The sequence below is a fragment of the Leucoraja erinacea genome, chromosome 4, assembly GCF_028641065.1.
Source record: "Leucoraja erinacea ecotype New England chromosome 4, Leri_hhj_1, whole genome shotgun sequence".
Lineage (NCBI taxonomy): Eukaryota > Metazoa > Chordata > Chondrichthyes > Rajiformes > Rajidae > Leucoraja > Leucoraja erinaceus.
In genome coordinates, this window is record NC_073380.1 from 55,419,613 (window position 1) to 55,440,952 (window position 21,340).

Here is a 21,340-nt window from a genome sequence, read left to right on the forward strand (position 1 = left end):
CCTGTAGTCAGGATCAAACTGCAGCAGTTTGATTTTTTGTCCAAGATTCCTGCACCCTCTTGTGTCTCTGTGGGAAGACTTTCCATGCTCCACATGTTGTTTCCTGCTACAAATGGGATGTGTGTGACAGGTTGATTTCAGAACCCAAACAAATTTTTGGCACCAAAATCAGATTTGGGGGTCCGAATAGAAACCCTTGGGCAAAATACCTCAGTTGTTTTACATCTTTTTACTGCTCCTCTGTCTCATCCTTTATGATCTTCTCTCCCACATCTAAATCAGACAGTGCAAGCAACAGTATTAAAGTCTGCTCTATGTTTTGGATCACTTTCCTTGGAAGCAAATGAAATAAATGGAAGCAGATATCAACCAGAGGAAAATATTTTTAGGAAAAAAGCACAGAAATACTGGATGGGCCAGCATACTGAACAGAGAAAAATAGGTGCAGTAGTAGGCCATTCGGCCCTTCGAGCCAGCACCGCCATTCAATATGATCATGACTGATCATCTAAAATCAGCACCCCGTTCCTGTTTTGTCTCCATATCCTTTGATTCCTTTAGCCCTAATAGCCAGATCTAACTCTCTATTTTTGAAATCTGACAAGTCCATAATGTAAATCACAACAAAATATATTCTTAATGCAAACAAGTTGGAACCATAAAGTAAATTAGATGCAGTGCGCCTAATAACATCAAGTTGAAAGAGAATTTACAAAGCGAATTTGCAGAGATTTACAAAAATGTTTTCAATAAAAATGATGTGAAGTTAGCTATAGAACATCACCATAGAAAATTATTTAATCAGTACCTACGAAATAAAGTTTGAATAGATTAGTATGTCCATTGAGCTTTTTCTTATTCTCACATCTAATTATGTACTCAGTACATTGAAATTTATGCTCTACATTAATCCTCAGAAGCAGATACCTGCAGGTTAAGTCCCAGATGATTTATTAAAATAACCCAAACATCTTCAGAGCAATAACTGGGACATTGTCTCCTCAGTAAAACAAGTAGTAAAATAATCTATTACTTCTTTAAAATATAGATCCTTGATTATTCATGCACATCAAGGAAAAAATAACATTGTTTTATTGCTTATGGGATTAGAAGTGATTTGAATTATTCAGTAACCTTAAATATTAAAGCTGCAGTCTAAATCAGTTCCTTCTTCATTCATGAGCGATTACTGGTTTGACAAGGTAAAACAGGCCAGCCAAACCATACTTCCTGTGACTGCTTTTTGAAAAGGCTTTGCTGTTAGTCCTACTTTCAATCTAACATGCCATCTAACATGCTATTAGTCCCACTTTCCACCTAACTTTGAGAAATTAAACACAAACGCTTGCCTTTAACAAAAATAGAAATTCTGAGATTTTACAATAAAATTATGTATGCATAAATTAGTTAATAAGCATCAAATAATTTTATTTTAAAATCCGACCCATTTTAAAATAACTTGTACACTGCAATTTGGTTTCACATCCTAAACGAAGCAGGTTTTAATTCAAGAAAAATAACATTTAAAATGTATTAATCAGAATTGTAATTGAATTGACCAGGCTACATGGAACTGTTTGATGTTAAACTGTAATGAGGCGATGTTTTCTCTATTTTAAATAAGATTTTCTGCACTACTATTTGATAGTTTGTTATGAAGCAGCAATGGAGATTGGAGCCCTGAACAACCCTGAAAATGGCCATTCGGCCACCTATCCATGTCAACCAAGTTGGCATTTTGGGCTAGTCCCATTTGCCTGCATTGGGCCCTTTTCCCTCGAAGGGATTCTATATACATGTCCAAACGTCTTTTGGAAGTCATATCTGTAATAACTCTATAGCTTCATAGGCGGCTCATTCCAGATATGGACCACCTTCTGCATGAAAGAGTTGCTGCTGAGGTCCCCTTTAAATCTCTGATTTCTCACCAAAAGCTTATGCCCTCTATTGAACAATAACATTTCCAAATATTACCTGACAAAGCCACCGTACAGTATTTCATATCTAACATGACAATAACTTAGCTTTATCTGTAAATGTAAAAAATTGTGCATATTATGACAATTTTATCTAACTAAGGGAATAATCCTTAGATTAGATTTTTAAGATTGTGCATATGGTATATTTATAGTAAGTAAGGAATAATCCTTACTATAAATATGCCATGTGCGCAGGTTTAAAAAAATTGAGGAGGTAATTTTATTTATTTATTTATTAGCTATTTATTTCAGACAGTTAAATGAATGAGAAATGTGCAGCACATAATTTTTAAATGTATTTCAGAAATTGCAGTTAGATTAATAAGAATGATGAAATCTTATTTTTATATTCTTCCCATGGATTAGGCTGGATTAGGATTGTTTCTTTCATTGATAAGCACCACAATGTGAGATGATCAACACTAAACACCACACAAGAGCCAAATTCAGTCCTAACTAGTGCTGAAGTTGTTGATTTATACTGAGAACACTGTGGAAACGAAAAGCTTGTTGGACCAAATGACATGCTTTAATTGCATATTTTCTTATAATATTTGTGCTTTATCTGCCTTCATATATCATCTACTCCCTCCCCAATTAGTTCCATGTAATAAATCATTCTTAAGTGGTTTAATATTTAACATAAAAAAATTACAACCACATTTAGATTAATTTATGTTTAAACTGGGGTCCAGTCCTCCCTTTTTCTTTGTGTAAATTCTAAACTCTAGTAGTCAAAAACTAATCTCATTGTTCTGCTCTCCCCATGCTCTATATTTGCCTCATTTAACATTTATCCATATTTGCTTTAAAAGAAACAATGTTCATAATTATTTCCAGTAAAATTAAATACAACCACATTTAGATTAATTTATCGATGATTTTTCAAACATTTTGTAGTTTAGGGTGCGTAATTTTTTTTTTTCAGTCATATCTCATCATAATTTTTTTCAATTGAAATTCTTGTGTAAAATTCTATATAAATTGCCAGCGGTTAGTAGTAGCCATGAATAATATAATGGCTAATCTCTGAATATGTCTACGTGCTCTCCCTGGCCCTTATGCTCTAGGCTTATTTTGCCTCATTTTAACATTTTTATCCGAATATTTTGCTTTAAAAAATTCTTTAAAACACGTTTTATGTTTCATAAATTTATTTCCAGTAGCAAAAAGATGTTGACACATTTCCCTCCATTAAATACTGTTGTTTCTCCTAAAACCCTTGTCATAAATGTGAGTTGTGATTTTATTTTCAATACGATGATTCTTTCAACGGTAGCGTATAGCAATCAAATTATTGGAGATTTTACAAATTAAAGTGCACAACAGCTCTGATTCAAATTAACCTTTAAAATATGTCCCTCATAATCAGGTGCTCATAATTAATTCTACCAAGGTACAGTATTACTATTATCCAGCTTTATTTAAAAAAATCAGGGCTTTATTAAATTATTAATATTAAACTAACAACCACCTTAACATGTTAAAAAGATAAATGAACAATCTCACGAAAGAAGCTATTTTAAATCTCTTGGCTCAGAGTAGCATTTGAACTAAAAGCTTGTTGAGAATTTATATAATCTAATTAATAATGTGGGCACAGAGGTACTGAATTTAAAATAGACATCAATATAAGATGAGCTCTTCTTTTCACTGGAGGTTAATGCTGGTCAGATGGGTGCTTATGGAAAAAATCAGTTTTTCATTTTATTACATTATAAAATAGAAGGAAGACAGAGCACTCAAACATTTGGTCACTCCTTCACAGATTCCTCCTCTATAAATGACAGTGATGATATTTTTAATTAAATGTTAACATTTATTCTGGCAGAGATTTATAAAATTAAACAAGTCCTAATACTGAAGAAGAAATGTGATTTCTTCTGATTTTTCTTTGAGAACAGAGTACACGGTGGAGGCAGATCCACACTGAGGGTTCAGTTCAGGACATAAACCAGATCACTTTCATTTACGAGAGTGTCAATATTACAGCTGGAGTTGAAGTCATCGGGTTTTGCCATCACCAAGGTCAAAGTGCAGTTCTGAGCTTCTGAAGAATCTCACACCATCATTCCTGCAACTCTTCTGTGAACTGTTGGCACAGATGTAGGAAAGACTCAGCTCATCCACAATGACTAATCAAGTAACTCCCTCATATGATAAATGATGAGGGTCCATTTTGCTGAAACAGAAGCCCTGGGAGAACTGCTTTGGTGTGCTTTTGCTGCAGGAACATAGTTATTTCTGTCCTACTATTTTAAAACCATTTCTCAAATGAATTCTCAATTAGAAGGTCAGTTTTAGAATCCCGTCCATAAACCAGTAGCAAAATACACTGAGTGGTAGGACACGCGAATTAAGAAATATTCATGATGCAGTACTTGCTTTACAGTGCATCAACCAATCTCAGCTGGGCAATGACAGCAATGCTGCAGCATGATTCAATGTCCAGTTTCCACTGAGAAAGAATTGGATAACGTCCCAGGTGAAAAACATTATCTTCAAATAACCACATGAAAATTTGAACGCAAACTCAATTGAGTAGGTGTGTCATAGTTATACAAGATGGAAATAGGCCCTTCAGCCAAATGCATCCATGCCGACCGAGATTCCCCATCTAAGCCAGCCCCATATACCTGCGTTTAGCCCATATCGTTTGTGACTGCGCCCCCTCTCCCAGATGTCACTCTGATCCCTATCACTGGCAGGTAGGCCAGGAGAGGCCAATTCTCAGCATAATTGGTAATAGCCGAGTCCAATTAGCTAATATAGTATTGGCTTACCTTAGCCTTGTCAGCCTATTCCTTATAAAACCCAGGCATTCCAACCAGAGAAGAGAAGGCGAGAGGAGAAGCAGGAGCAAAAGAGGAAGAAAGAGAAGAGCAATGTGAAAGTGGGGTGCCCTGTCGCAGGTTGGAGGAAGACTGCACCACTGGGACAAACCCAAGACCACCAGTGCCAGACTGAGCTGCCAGGAAGAAGCCTGAGACAGCCAGTGCCTTCATAGAGGCCAAGACTGAGGAAACCAGTGCCTCTTACCTGCCCATAGACCACGAGGAACTGCGCCCACACAGAGGCATGGACTGTGCTGCTAGGATAAGCTTGAGACCAAAAGAGCCACTTCCAAGCCCAAAGCTAAGCTGCCAGGACAAGATTGAGACAGGATGAATGAATGAATGCTTTATTGTCACATGTGACAACTCACAGTGAAGTTTTTTGCTTGCCAAGGTCTACAAATAGCCGCCACATAAAGGGTGCTGACAAAGTATCATGCGCCAGGTCCTCCTTTGTTCTTTCCCCCCCTCCCCCTTGCTCCAGGTCCACCTTTGTTTCTTGCCTCTTGAGGCAAGGGTGAGCTGGGGGTGGGACAAGCCTGAGATAGCCCGTGCCTCCTCAGTGCGCCTTGACAATGAGGGAAGTGCCCCTCTGTGGACCTGGACCTTCTTGTCACTGTAAATAAACCATATCATGTAAGTTCACCATACTGCGAGAGAGGTGAAAATATGGAGTGAACGGGTGGCACAGCGGTATAGTTGTTGCCTTACAGCGCTGAAGACCCGGGTTAGATCCCAAATACGGGTGCTGTCTGTACGGGGTTTGTATATTCTCCCTGTGACCTTGTGTGATTATTCTGACATCTTCGATTTCCTCCCACACTCCAAAGACATACAGGTTTGTAGATTAATTGGTTTGGGGTATGTGTAAAATTGTCCTGTGTGTGTAGGATAGTGTTAATGTGTGGAGATCGCTGGTCAGCGTGGGCTGAAGGGCCTGTTTCCGCTCTGTATCTCTAAACTAAACTACTCCCACAAGAAATGATTGAAATGAATAGCACTTCAGGGAAAGATAAGTAAGTACATGAGACCATAAGACAAAGGAGCAGAATAAGGCCATTCAGCCAATCGAGTCTACTCTGTCATTCGATCATGGCTGATCTTTTTTACCCTCTAAACCCCATTTCCCTGCCTTCTCCCTGAGGGGTAAAACTAAAATGTCGATGAGGAAAGATGAAGATGAGTGGGGAATGCTTTGAGTGGAGGATAAACACAGGCGTACGAACTGCTGGACTAAATATCATATCTGTGCTTATAAACACTATAGCTATACACCATTGGGTTTAATGTATTATGTGCTACAGAATTGATCACATTTTCGGTTATGGGTCGACTATGTAGTAGCGATCTCTGGTTGAAGATGTGTCTGTCAACATTGGAGTTCTTCTATGAAGGCATCCATTGCCATGCTATGGACTGTGCGCCATAGACTATGGCTGCTCTATAGTTGACTATCTCTTTGCCATTGACTCACAAAGTCCACGTGAAACACTTTGTAGACCGACCTGAGAAGAGTAACTTATGCAAGGGCTGCTTGTCAGTCTGCACATTGACAGTCATCAATCTGGAGATGGGCAAGGCAAGATATAATCCGGCAAAGTAAAAATAAATTCTACGCGTCATGTTAAAATCACAAGCTATCATATCTTTGCCATAACCACGTTTTGTAGATAAACACCTCTTTCAGGAGTTGCCTTGCTCAATTGTCTACAATGTCTGGATGTCTATGGCAATAGATACCAAAAAATAACTCAATCATATCTGCAGCAGTTCCACCTCCTTGCTGACGGAAGTGACAAAGTTCTTCTGGTATTTATACACAGCTGGTCTGCTTTTCCACATGCAATAAATGAGAAAAAGCTTATACCAGGCAGTGGACAATCTTTCAAAGCCTCCCATTTACACAACTTATTGCAATGGTTACATTGAAATGATTTGAAGAGGAGGTTTAAATGCATAGTAGGGAATATTCTATCCTCTGAGAGACACAAGGAACTGCTGGAATCTTGAGGAAAACACAATGTGCTGGAGGCACTTAGTTGGGGGCTGCCGAGAATGAAGGAAGGACATGGCAGAGGCCCGCTGAGAATGAAGGGAGGATGTGGCGGGGGCACGCCGAGAACGATGGGGGGGACCTGGTGGGGGGCCGCTGGCTGCCACGTGTGGCGGCAAAACTGGTTCACCACTGAGAGCAGAGATAAGTCTGTTCGATGAACTTAATGTAACTTTGTTGGTGCCAGCAATGTGGCAACTCTTGTGTACTGCTTACGTGAGATATGCTGTATGATTTTACCGTGTTGTGTGCAAAACAAAGCATTTCACTGTACATGTGACAATAAAGTATCATTGAATCAGGGGACAAAATGGACCTGTGATGTATCGGATTGGCATCTTTCTTTTTTCCCCCTGAACTACTTTCTTGGTGGCAATTTCAAAAGATACAGGGCACACACTTCCTCCAATCACATCAAATTATGCTGCAAAATCAGTAGAACAACCAAATGTATCCCCTCCATTTGCCTTGATTTCTTCTGAGATGCCCTTTTTTGGAACAAGGCTTCTGTTATGCTGTTATGGAAATGCATGTTCACACAGCATAGACGTCTGCATACTTTGGAATACAACAGATTATTTTTGCCACGGAACACTCGTGAGGAACATCCGCAAGATGAAATTATGTTTTTTTGTTCGCTATTTGAACTGAATATAGTGATTAATTACAATCCTTAAAAATCAAGCTTGTTTTATTTCAGGTAAAGTCACTGTAAAATCATGAGCTTGTAAATGTAGTAATCTTCAACATTGCTTCTGTATGCGGGCCAGCTGCCAACTTGTACATTAGTTGCTGCACTGACCTGCTTCTTCAGAACATTAACGAATGCCAGAACCGAAAATACAAACTTCAGAATGATCAATTAGCATGTGATTCCACTTAGCACAAACAGTGTCATAAGTTGCACAAGAAGTGAAAAAGACATGTTCAGATGGTTATCGGGAGCATTTGAATTTAGGCATTTGAAGTTAAGGTAAGGTGCTGGCTGAAGCATTCAGCTCCAAAATAGTAACGTTGGCTTAAATTGAGCACCGCAAGCTGATTGACATCATGATCTGCTTGTTCTGCATACTTCCAACAGATGTTAGTGGCACGTACGCTAACACATTCACCGAGATGGCAGAACTTGCACTTGCAAAGCAAACACACTCTTGGTCGCCGATATACACCTCGAAAGCTCAGAAAACGGGCACTGCTAAACCCAATTTGATATCCCACATCTCCTTCAAAGCTCTCATGTTAAAAAATTGTCAAGAGCTTTTCCCAATTCCTGAAAGGACTATCTTCAATTGGCAATTGAAATTGGCTGAGGTTTATCTGGAGGGAAGAAAATTATAATGAAGTAGCTGTAGTTTGTTTAAACTCTGGGCCATAACATGGAACTAACTTTCTTGCGATCAGGTTCCAACACAAAAAAACTGAATAAAACACGATGACACAATTTGTATTGTATCTGCAACGTACAAAAATATTTTATTGGAAAGGATAATCCATTATGGATGTTGAATTTCACAGTAAGAGTAGATTTAGAGCTCTAAGAAAAAGCCAAACTTATTCTACATTAAGATGTTATCCTATTGTATTTAGACATTTCCAGTTACAGGTACTAGAAAATAATCTATTCGGGAAGGCTGTAAAATAAAATATACATACAGCGAGTTACAAAGCATCATAAAACCAAAAATGCTGAAAATATTCAGGAGAAATATTCATTAGGGTGCAGTGGTAGAGTTGCTGCCTTACAGCGTCAGACCCGGGCTCATTCCTAACTATGGGTGCTGTCTGTACCCAGTTTATACATTCTCCCTGTGACCGCGTGGGTTTCCTCCCACACTACAAAGAAGTGCAGGTTTGTAGGTTAATTGGCTTTAGTAACATTGAAAATTTTCCTTGTGTGTAGGATAGTGCTAGTGTATGGAGTGATCACTGGTCGGCATGGACTTGGTGGGCAAGAGGGCCTGTTTTCGTGCTGTATCTCTAAAGTCTAAACACGGGCAGTATTTGCGGAGATTTACAGGTTGATAACCCAGTCAGCCGTTCCTTCATCATCGCTGATCAAAATTCTAGAATTCATCACTGCGGGAAAACATTCAATATTACAGCTGTTCAAGACAATTGCTCAGGGAAGTAAGGTCTTGCCAGCTACACCTAAATCTGAAGAGAAAACAAAACGGTGAAGGACAAGGATTTGAATTATTGATCATCCTTTTACAGATACTACCTGTATGCTGATCATTAACATCATTTTCTGTTTATATTTCAGGCTTCCATTGTATTTGACTTTTGTTTCAGAGCTTAATAGTTTCTTTATTTAAACTGTTACTAGCTGTGATGGTCTGATTTAAATACCACCTTAACTCTTGCATGAAACATCAAATACTTAATGGAACACCTAATTAAAAATGCTGCATTCAGCTGTGCATAAAGAAAATGTCTAAATATGCCACTGCATTGGCATATATTATTCTTTTTAAAACAGATGATTTCAGATGCAATAATAAAGATGCATTTAGCTATTTCTTGCCTTTAAATTTAATCTTGAAAGCAAACAAAACTGCATTAATGAATATCTAAAATTAAAAACAGAAGCTGCTTAAGGTGCTGAGTATATTTCACATCAAGGATCAATTTGTCACTAAAAATTGAGCAAACAGATCACATAGAATCTACACAATTCAATCATGGCTGATCTATCTTTCCCACTCAATCCCATTCTCCTGATGTAATTGGAATGGAATGCTATTTATTGTCATTCAAACCTAGGTTCAAGGTATTTGCACACCTGTAATAAGCGATGAAATGAAAATTAGAATTAGAAAATTAGACAGGAAACGAGGAATACTCTGACATTTTTAACATGGAAAATGCGACACAAAGGGGAGACGTCATACGCATTCCAAGATAATCTTGGGACAGAAATCTGATGGAATGGATCATTGTCCTTCTTACAGTTTCCCAAGAGAAAAAAATATACTAATAATCACTAGATATATGAAAATTCAAGGCAAATTAGTAAGTAGGCACCAGAAATAACTGCATTTGGCAGATTGGAGAAATAAGTGGTAATGTTGAGTTAGACACAACATGCTCTATCTCTGGATAGAAGGAATGGGTGATGTTTTGGGTCGAGACCCTTCTTCAGACCATTCCTTCTATCCAGAGATGCTGCCTGTCCCGCTGTGTTCCTCCAGCATTTTGTGTCTATCTTCGGTGTAAATCAGCATCTGCAGTTCTTTCCTGCACATTTTGTTGAGTTGGCAGACTTGACGTCAATCTAAAAAGAGGATGGGTTTAGTGGGCCAAATACCTTTACGCTGTTCTCAACATCCATTATAAGCCTTGTAATAATAACCAATATTTTGTAAAATGTTATTTGTTGACAATCCCATCTTTTAATTGTGAATTTGATAGAGTATTTTACTGTTTCCATAGTAAACATCAGGTAGACGGAAAGGTAAAGGTGGACTGACACCTCATAGATGTTGCAGTTTCACACTTGCTTTCTTCTTCAGCACAAAAAGCAAGACGGGAAAATTCTACTTTTTCTCAAAAACTGCCTGTAGGCTGTGGATGTTCCAACTCGTCTTTCTCAAAATGGTGTATTTCCCATTTTTGATCAACTTGACTGATCTCAGATATCAATTGTATTTTGTCACGTTAAATTCACAAATACTTAGTCATATTTTATTTATTCTCCCAGTCACAAATGAGAGGATAAGATTATGTCCTTGCATAATGTTCCTAGTTATATTAAATAACACAGAGCGGCTGGTTCATTAAACATTCAGAAACATCTCTGGATTTGATATGTTAATATTTTGCAAAATAATGCAATGTTTGCTTGGTTAAACTATCCTTTTGATGTTGATATTCTACATTACGACTTTAAACAAAAGTTACATTCATATTATAATGCCCATCAGGAAATAAAACATTATTTCAAGAAAGCTTCAAAGCCACATTTATGTTTACCATGAACACACTGACTACGGGTTGTACAAGACTGTATTTTAACAATAAGGAAAAATAAAATGTTAGCAAAGCACGTAATATTGTTTACAATTATTAGTATCTTCAGGGAACTTTCAAGCGAATCTTCATCATAATTATATGAACTGTGGATTATATCCCATCCAATGAATTAGATAATATTGTGTAAAATGTTGAAAGGTTTTAATAATACAACTCAAACGGCCAAAAAAACATCATAGCTGAACTGAAATAACTTTTTAATTAGTACCACTCTCTTGCTCTTTCCACATAGCCCTGCAAAGTTTTCATTTCCAAAGAAGTCCTGGCCAAATATTCATTCCTCAGATAAAACAAATCAGAAAAGAAAAACAGTTCTGGCCATTGTCACATTGTTGATTGTGAATCAATGCATACTTTCTGGACTTCCAGAAGGCTTTCGACAAGGTCCCACATAAGAGATTAGTATACAAACTTAAAGCACACGGCATTGGGGGTTCAGTATTGATGTGGATAGAGAACTCGCTGGCAAACAGGAACCAAAGAGTAGGAGTAAACGGGTCCTTTTCACAATGGCAGGCAGTGACTAGTGGGGTACCGCACGGCTCAGTGCTGGGACCCCAGCTATTTACAATATATATTAATGATCTGGATGAGGGAATTGAAGGCAATATCTCCAAGTTTGCGGATGACACTAAGCTGGGGGGCAGTGTTAGCTGGGAGGAGGATGCTAGGAGACTGCAAGGTGACGTGGATAGGCTGGGGGAGTGGGCAAATGTTTGGCAGATGCAGTTTAATGTGGATAAATGTGAGGTTATCCATTTTGGTGGTAAAAACGGGAAAGCAGACTATTATCTACATGGTGGCCGATTGGGAAAGGGGGAGATGCAGCGAGACCTGGGTGTCATGGTACACCAGTCATTAAAAGTAGGCATGCAGGTGCAGCAGGCAGTCAAGAAAGCGAATGATATGTTAGCTTTCATAGCAAAAGGATTTGAGTATAAGAGTAGGGAGGTTCTACTGCAGTTGTACAGGGTCTTGGTGAGACCACACCTGGAGTATTGCGTACAATTTTGGTCTCCAAATCTGAGGAAGGACATTATTGCCATAGAGGGAGTGCAGAGAAGGTTCACCAGACTGATTCCTGGGATGTCAGGACTGTCTTATGAAGAAAGACTGGATAGACTTGGTTTATACTCTCTAGAATTTAGGAGATTGAGAGGGGATCTTATAGAAAACTTACAAAATTCTTAAGGGGTTGGACAGGCTAGATGCAGGAAGATTGCTCCCGATGTTGGGGAAGTCCAGGACAAGGGGTCACAGCTTAAGGATAAGGGGGAAATCCTTTAAAACCGAGATGAGAGAGACTTTTTTCACACAGAGTGAGTGGTGAATCTCTGGAACTCTCTGCCACAGAGGGTAGTTGAGGCCAGTTCATTGGCTATATTTAAGAGGGAGTTAGATGTGGCCCTTGTTGCTAAGGGGATTAGGGGGTATGGAGAGAAGGCAGGTACGGGATACTGAGTTGGATGATCAGCAATGATCATATTGAATGGCGGTGCAGGCTCGAAGGGTCGAATGGCCTACTCCTGCACCTAATTTCTATGTTTCTATGTTTCTTTGTTCACATCCATCACTATTGAAATCAGAGCGGGTTTGATTTCACTATTAAAATAAAGCAGAAAGGGTTGGCAGTTCCCAGCAGGTCAAACAGTATTGTAGATACAACAGGGGAAACATTTCAGATCAATGCCCTTTTGTTACAAAGTGATCTGAAACTTTAAGCTCAACTCCATGGATGCTGCCTCACCCGCTGAGTTTCTCCAGCATTTTTATCTACCGTCGATTTTTCCAGCATCTGCAGTTCCTTCCGAAACTTTAATTTGGTTTCTCTTTAAAGAGATGCTGCTTGACCTGCTGAGCACTTCTTCAATTTTCTGTTTTATTTTGAAAATCCAGCATCTGAAGCAATTTGCTTATTGAATTAAGTAATTGAAATCAAATTCAAATTCCGTCCTCGGGGCACTAGGGGCGCTGCACTGGCAGCAGCCTCTACTGTTATTTCTATCTTTTAAAAGTCTAAAGTTTTGTTTTGGGGGAAACTTTTACTTTTCTATGTGGGAGAGGGGGGCAGGGTAAGGGGGAAACCGTTTCCCAGTCTCTTCCTGGCGGGGACGCGACTATTTCTCCGAGTCGCGTCCTCGCCCCCCATCTCGTGGCCTACCAGCTGGATCGGAGCGGCCTTTCCTGCCGGGGACCAGGAACCGGGGCTGCTACAGCGGTGGCGCAGCACTGGAGTCACCGTGGAGCGGGCGATGCCTACCTGGGTCGCCGTTTGGAGCTCCGGAGCATTGGGCCGCTGCTCCAACATCGTGGAGCTCTGGTGCGGCGCTGAACAACCTCGTGGAGTCCTGGGGCGCCTTGCAGAGGGTCTACAGCAGCAGTCTCCACCCGGCACGGCCTGCGGACTTTGGAAGCCGCCGACTCCGGTAGGAGGGGGCTGACTCTGGTGTCCACGCCGATGAGGACGTCCCGCAGCCCCGACGCGGACTTACAACACCCCGGCGAGTGGTCCTGAACATCGGGCCGCCCGTAGCGGCAACTGCAGAGGGCACGGGGAGGCCCTGACCACGGGGAACAATGGAGGAAGAGACTGACTTTGGTGCCTTCCCACACAGTGGGAAACTTTGATTCTGCTGTGTGGGGATGTTTTATGTCAAATTCTATAGTGTGTTGTGTCCCTTTTTTTATTGTATGGCTGTATGGGAATTTCATTTCACTGTGCCATCATCTTGTATCGTTCAGCAGTCTCATAGCCTGAGGAAAGAAACTCCTCCTCATTCTCTCCGTGTTGGCCCTGAGCAGCCGGTACCATTTCCCTGAGGGCAGCAGGGAAAACAGTCTGTTGTTGGGGTGAGTGTGGTCCTGGATAATCCTCCTGGCTCTTGACCTGCAGTGCTTGGTGTAGATGTCCTGCAGGTTGGGAAGGGTGGTTTTGATGGTCCGCTCAGCTGAGCGAACCACCCTCCTCAGAGCCAGTTGGTCCCTCTTGGTGGTGTTCCCCTTCCAGGTGATGATGCTCCCACTCAGGATGCTCTCCACAGTATGGGTGTAGAAGTTCTTGAGCACCCTGAGGGGGAGCTTGAAGTCCCTCAGCCGTCTGAGATGGTAAAGACGCTGGTTGGCCTTCTTTACCAGGCTGCTGAGGTGGTGTGACCATGTCAGGTCCTGGGAGATGTGGATGCCGAGGTACCTGAAGCTCTCCATCCTCTCCACCTGGGCCCCGTTTATGCTGAGGGGGAGGAAGCTCCTCTGCTGCTTCCTGGAGAAGTCCACTATGAGCTCCTTGGTCTTGGAGGTGTTCAGCTCCAGGTTATTCTCCCTACACCAGTTTGCCAGGTGGATGATTTCAGAGTGGCAGGCTGCCTCATCATTGTTTGAGATTAGGCCTACCACTGCTGTGTCATCGGCAAACTTTTTTTTTGTTTGTTTATTTTATTGGAAGTTAATACAGTACAAAACAGTACAGTGGAACCTAATTTTAGGTGCCAACTATGTCATACCGTAATCCATTCTATGTACAACCTCTAGTTTTATGTTATGAAAAGGAAGTAAGCATGACAAGAAAAAGAAAACAATAGAAAGAGGAAAAAGTGGAAAAATAGATGGTAATAGAGAGTAGAAAAACATGAAGTATGTATATAAAATAAGTAAATAAATAAATAAATAAAAAGTGGAAAGTAGAAATAGAAGAGAAGGCCCCTTAAAAGAGAATTTTTCAAATCTGTATTCGGAGATGTAGATCTATCCATGTCATGAACTGAAATCAGCAATCTTTACGGTACCGCTGCATCACATGATTCCAAAAAGTCGATGAAAGGAGACCAACTACTTAAGAATTGGTCATATTTATCTATTAGTCGGAGTCTCATTTCTTCAAGGCGTGCTATGTCCATCATATTCCTAATCCACATTTTAACAGTTGGTATGGTTGTATTTTTCCAAAATTTAAGTATCAATTTCTTTCCAATTATTAACCTATAATTAAAAAAAACATTTTGGTCTTTATTTAAATTGGTATCTTCTCCTATTATTCCAAATATAATCCATTCCGTTTTGGGTTCTATACTTGACTTGAAAAGCTTTGTAAATATATCAAATATATCACTCCAAAATTTATTCAACTTTGTACATCCTACAAATGAATGTGTTATATTAGCGTTTTGAAATAAACATTTATCGCATCTGGGAGAGACGTTTGGATAAAGTTTATTCAACCTCGTTTTTGAATAATATAGTCTATGTATTAATTTGAATTGAATTAAATAAATTATGTCTTGCATTAATAGAACAGTTATGTGTATTCATCAAATACTTTTCCCATCTATCCTTCGAGATCTTTATCATTAGCTCATGTTCCCAATCTTCCCTTAGTGCTTCTGTTGAGGGTGATTCTCTATTTAATATATTATTATAAAAGTATGATATTAATTTTTGTGAATCAGCCTTAATATTCATTGCTTCTTCTAAAGGGTCTAAAAATATAGTTTGAAATCTATGTGTATATTTCTTCATAAAGTCACATACCTGTATATATTTAAAATATTGATTATCCTTCGATTTAAATTTAAATTTTAATTGTTGAAATGATAACAGTTTGCCCAATTCATACATATCCCCTACTTTCCTAATCCCCAGTCTATCCCATTGTTGATATGTGTTGTCGATGAGAGAAGGTTTGAATGCGGGGTTGTTCAATAGTGGGGTTAGTACTGATAAATTATTTAATTTCAAGGAAACTTTTATTTGTTTCCAAATTCTTATTATATTGTGAATAATTGGGTTCTTATATATTATACTATTCAATTTTATCGGTGAGAGCAGGATCGTTCCTATATCGTGCGGATAGCACTCCTCTTTCTCCATTCTTATCCACTCCAACTGCTGAGTGGAACTATCCAGCCAGTACATTATGTTCTTAATATGCACTGCCCAGTAGTAATACATAAAGTTAGGTAATGATAAACCCCCAACTTCTTTAGATTTGCACAAATGCTTTCGTTGAATTCTATGTGTTCTGTAGTCCCATATAAAATTAGTGATAGTGGAATTTAGCTTTTTGAAAAAATATTTTGGAATATATATTGGGATCGCTTGAAACAAATATATTAATTGTGGTAAGAAAGTCATCATCGGCAAACTTGACTGTGATGTTAAGAGTCTGAGATGGCCTTGCAGTCGTGGGTGTAGAGAGAATACAGCAGAGGGCTCAGCACACAGCCCTGGGGGGCCCCAGTGTTGAGGGTGAGGGAGGATGACATGTGATGGCCACACGCACCACCTGTGGTCTGCTGGTCAGGAAATTGTGGATCCACTTGCACAGGGATGGACACAAGTGGAGGTTGTACAATTTGGAGGCCAGCTTTGAGGGTCTGTGGTGTTAAACGCTGAGCTGTAATCTATGAACAGCAGTCTAACATAAGCCCCTTTTCCCGGTGTCCAGGTGGGTGAGAGTGGTGTGGAGTAGGTGGGCTATGGCATCGTCAGTGGATCTATTGGGGCGGTATGCAAATTGTAGTGGATCCAGGGTGGTGGGTAGGGAGGAGGTAATGAAAGTTTTGATGAGTTTCTCAAAACACTTCATTACTATGGAGGTCAGGGCTATGGGGCGGTAGTCATTTAAACAGCTGGGTTGGGGTTTTTATGTAATGATTGTTCATTATTCTTAACTCAATCAAAAAGAAAATCAACAGGAAGATATGCATTCAGGAATGTAGCACCATTGCAGAACTCCGCAACGTTTTGCAAAGTTTATAGTTTGTATCTAACCTAGCCAGTTCTGGCTGATAGTGATAATTCTGATCTTTTCCCTCCCCAGATTCTGCCTGTTCTTTTGAAAATTTCCAACATTTTGTTTGATAACTAACTGAATTCTAGTCTCTGCAGTGTCTTTTATCTCAGTTCCAGCATGTTAGCCTTCATAACATGAAGAGTTGAGTATAGGAGCAAAGAGGTCCTTCTGCAGTTGTACAGGGGCCCAGTGAGACCACACCTGGAGTATTGTGTGCAGTTTTGGTCCCCAAATTTGAGGAAGGACATTTGAGGGAATGCAGCGTAAGTTCGCAAAGTTATTTCCGGGGATGGCGGGACAGTCATATGCTGAGAGAATGGAGCGGCTGGGCTTGTGTACTCTGGAATTTAGAAGGATGAGAGGGTATCTTATTGAAACATATATATTATTAAGGGTTTGGACACGCTAGAGGCATGAAACACGTTCCCGATGTTGGGGTTCCAGAACCAGGCGCCACAGTTTAAGAATAAGGGGTAAGCCATTTAGAATGGAGATGAGGAAACACTTTTTCGCACAGAGAGTTGTGAGTCTCTGCCTCTGAGGGCAGTGGAGGCCGGATCTCTGAATACTTTCAAACAAGAGCTAGATAGGGTTCTTAAAGATAGCGGAATCGGGGGATATGGGGAGAAGGCAGGAACGGGGTACTGATTGGGGATGATCAGCCATGATCACATTGAATGACGGTGCTGGCTCAAAGGGCCGAATGGCCTATTCCAGCACCCATGGTCTATTGTTTCTCTTTCTGTGTTCATCTGCACAATTGGAATATATACAAGATAGATATCTACATCAGTAGATTGACCAATATGGTACTGTGTACTTTGGACATTGTATAGTGCATAGAGAAACAGATTGTTCATAATTGGGGGGGGGGGGGGGGGGGGGGGGGGGGGGGGGGGGGGGGGGGGGGGGGGGGGGGGGGGGGGGGGGGGGGGGGGGGGGGGGGGGGGGTGGGGGGGGGGGGGGGGGGGGGAAGAGAAACCCCATGAAAGAAGCCCATGGGAGTAAACTCTCATTATCTGGTGATAGATACACAATGCAGGAGTAACTCAGTGGGATAGTCAGCATCTCTGGAGTGAAGGAATGGGTGACGTTTCAGGTCGAGACCCTTCTTCAGACTACTCATGGGAAAGGGAAATGAGAGATATAGACAGTGATATAGAAAGATATAGAACAAATGAATGAAAGATATGCAAAAAATTAACGATGATAAAGGAACCAGGAACCTGGTGCGACGGGTGGGGGAGGGATGGAGAGAGAGGGTGGATGAGGGGTTACTTGAAATTAGAGAAATCAGTATAAATACCACTGGGTTGTAAGCTGCCCAAGCAAAATATGAGATGCTGTTCCTCCAATTTGCAATAAGCCTCACTCTGACAATGGAGAAGTTCTAGGACAGAAAGACAATGGAGGAGGCCTAATTGTGCATTTGGAATTATCTGTCTCTATCTGAATTAGCTGTTTCTTGTTCCCAGTCTTCATGTCTTTCTCCATAGTATAAACAGAGGAGAAATACACATTAAGGCCCCTTGCCCATCACCTGCAGCTCCACACAGAGATGACCGCTTTGGTGTCTGAGAGGCCCTATTCTCACTCTAGCTAGTCTCTGTCCCTTAATGTTTTAATGTTCCAATTGTATTTTATAAAATCTGCAGCATATCTTCTATCTATTCACGTTGCTGGATAAGAACACTAATGGTAAAGGTACAAAGTGGAAACTTGTTGTTCTAACATTGAAACATAAAATGGAAATGTGTGAAAGGTTGGAAGACAAATGAAAAATGTAATATTCTTATCAAAGAATTAAACATTGGATCATTAATGATCAAAGTTTCAAGTGTTGTTTCTAAGTCAATGATAAAATATATGTTTAAAGGTTTCTACATGGGATACCTGTGCGTGATATACAACAAATTCTCATTTCAAAATTTGTAGACAATTCTGTTCCCTGCTCCCATCTGGCTGGGATCAGTTAATTCAACACAGACTGACAATGGACCTAAAGTCTTTCCTAACGTTTATGGTTTAGTACCAAAAAAGACAACCTATTTAGTAACAAAGCAATTAGAAAGTGTGAACAATTCTCATGCCATCTCCACCTTGAATCTCCACATTTGCTGGATGGATACTGACATCCAGTTCTTGAGTCCATATTTTTCATATTTGGTCACAACATTGAATCCCACCATTTAGCCCAAAGTCTATGTCTGCCCACAGAAAAGTCCTGTGCTAATTTATCCTTTACTTTCTTCCTTTCCATCCCACATACACACAGAATAATTTGCAATTGCCAATTAATCTATCATCTCTCACGTTTTGGGGACATTGGAGAGATTAGATCAGATGTAAACTCACATGATCACAGGAAGAATGTGCAATCTCCACACACTCAGCCCTCGAGGACAAGACTGAACCCTGGTCGCCGGTGAGGAGAGAACAAAAAGTTCTCCATCTTATATAGAGAATCCTTTTGTTCTTTTCATTCCTCCACTATTTGTTTTCTGACCATTCCGAGTTCCGAGACAAGTCTACCAATCCCAAACAATAAGTCAGTTTTTCTCTCCACCAATTTTTCCCCCAGCATTTTCTGTTTTGATTTTGATCTTCCGCGATCTGCAGGTTTTTATTTGTCTTGACGAGTCCTGATGCGACCTACAAATGAATCAGTGCTTGGTTACTTTGGAATTCTAACTAAATGTCAATCTGGCATGTCTCAAGATGCCTTGTGTGTATAGCCAGATTGCTTTTAGAGCCATTTGAATAAACAAAATGATCAAAGTTTGCCAAACTCAAGTTTGTGTAGTAGATGAGAACCAAATGCTGAGAAAAGATATATCAATAACACATTCGATGAAATCAGTTGGTGAACTACTTGACCACAAGACCTTGGACAGACAAATTAAATTAATCCTGTAACTGCAAACAATTAACATACGCACTGTTTGATGGTGTTGTTACTAAGTAGTCTGAACCATAGAGGATAGGAAAGGCTTTAGGTCACTCATCAATCTGTGTTGAATTAACTGATCTCTACCAAGTGGAAGCAGAAGGAACAGAATTGTCTGCACCTCTTGAAACTGGGAAATAGTCAAAAATCAACAGAGAATACAAAGCAAATTATCTATTTATTCCTGTGGGTGGATAGTAGAAGAATTAGAATTAGTTATCTGAGATTAACAGTGATTGCATGGTAGCACTCACTGTATTGACTCGTGCATAAGTTGGCAAGATGTCAGAATGTGCCTGATGGCCAGGAGTTGTACCAAATTAATGTTATGAAGAGGAATAATGTATCTAAAGTTAATTTGAAATAATGTGTGCTAAAGGATAATGGAGATACTTATAAATGAGCATTAGATTAACATCAGATTTGCCCAGTGACAATATATACTTTTGGAAATGATTAACCCCAGGATTCAGATGACGTACCATTCAGAGCTCAGATACATGAACACGCAGATCGACTTAAAGCTTCTCATCTCAGGATCTGCATTTCCAATGCACCTCTCCAGGCAGAAGGGTACTGTAATGTCTTGAACTTTAAAGAAATCCCAAAGTTCAGGAGACCAACGACAAACTGAAAATTCTGACAAGATGTGGATCAGTCAGCAAGATTAGAATGTTCAAATGTTTAATATTCTGAACCTCCATTTCATAACCAAATTCACATTTGTTCTCTTCCTCATTACAGACTCATCCAGAACCACACGCTGTATGTTGAATCTCAGACATGCTGCTTATCATCCAGAACAACTGATCCAAACAGAACATTGTGTTTCTGACAATATAATATGAATGCAAAGATACAGAACTTTGATCAGTTTGTGTCAAGTGCTTTAATTATGCTTTTAAACTGAAGTTTTAGTGCAGAATAGTAAGATTAAACGAGAACTTACCAGTTTGAAGTTTGATCTGTATTTTATGAGGAGGAACGTTGAGGGAATACATGAAAGAAACCCGCTACGACGCATGCGTGTCATCCTTCAAAGCAGCGGTGTGAGGTCACAGATACCCTATATTGACCTAAAATAGCAAGATTATCAAAGAGATACCAGCTCAAGATTTGACCCTATGAGGGTGAGAGCGGAGGGCATGTATTCCCTCAACGTTCCTCCTCATAAAATACAGATCAAACTTCAAACTGGTAAGTTCTCGTTTAATCTTACTATTTTACTTCGGAGTCACGTGAGGGACTCCATGAAAGATTTCAAAGCTCTGTGACCTCATGCCGTGGAAACGAGTCCATGCTTCACAACTGCCTTGGTAGTTAGAGAGAAATTGTTAATTATATTCAAAGCATTCATACCAATTATTTAATGGAAATGATAAATAATATCGAATTAATTGAAATCATAACCCTGTATTCTTCAGGGATAAATTATCATACAGAACTTAAAATTGGTCCCCGAAAACACGTTCCCATACTGCTAACTGGTTTGTTAACATTTCTGAAACGTATTCTCCAACAACCATCCTGCAATCCTGAGGATTTGGTCCATGGATACATCAAGGCGTTTTGCTGCAGATGTAGCTGCAGCCCTGGTGGGGTGAAAATTAAATATGTTATTGTCCACTCCCGCCTATCAGACCATTTCGCGGTGGCAGAAATATGGGATATGAGTTACACTCTATGGTACAGTATCTTAAAGCTGAT

General features: G+C 39.9%; 1 protein-coding gene across 1 annotated transcript in view; it reads right to left on the reverse strand.

The window, feature by feature from the left end:
* Positions 1-21,340, reverse strand: part of stk3 (serine/threonine kinase 3 (STE20 homolog, yeast)) — a 252,149-nt gene that overhangs the window by 7,646 nt on the left and 223,163 nt on the right.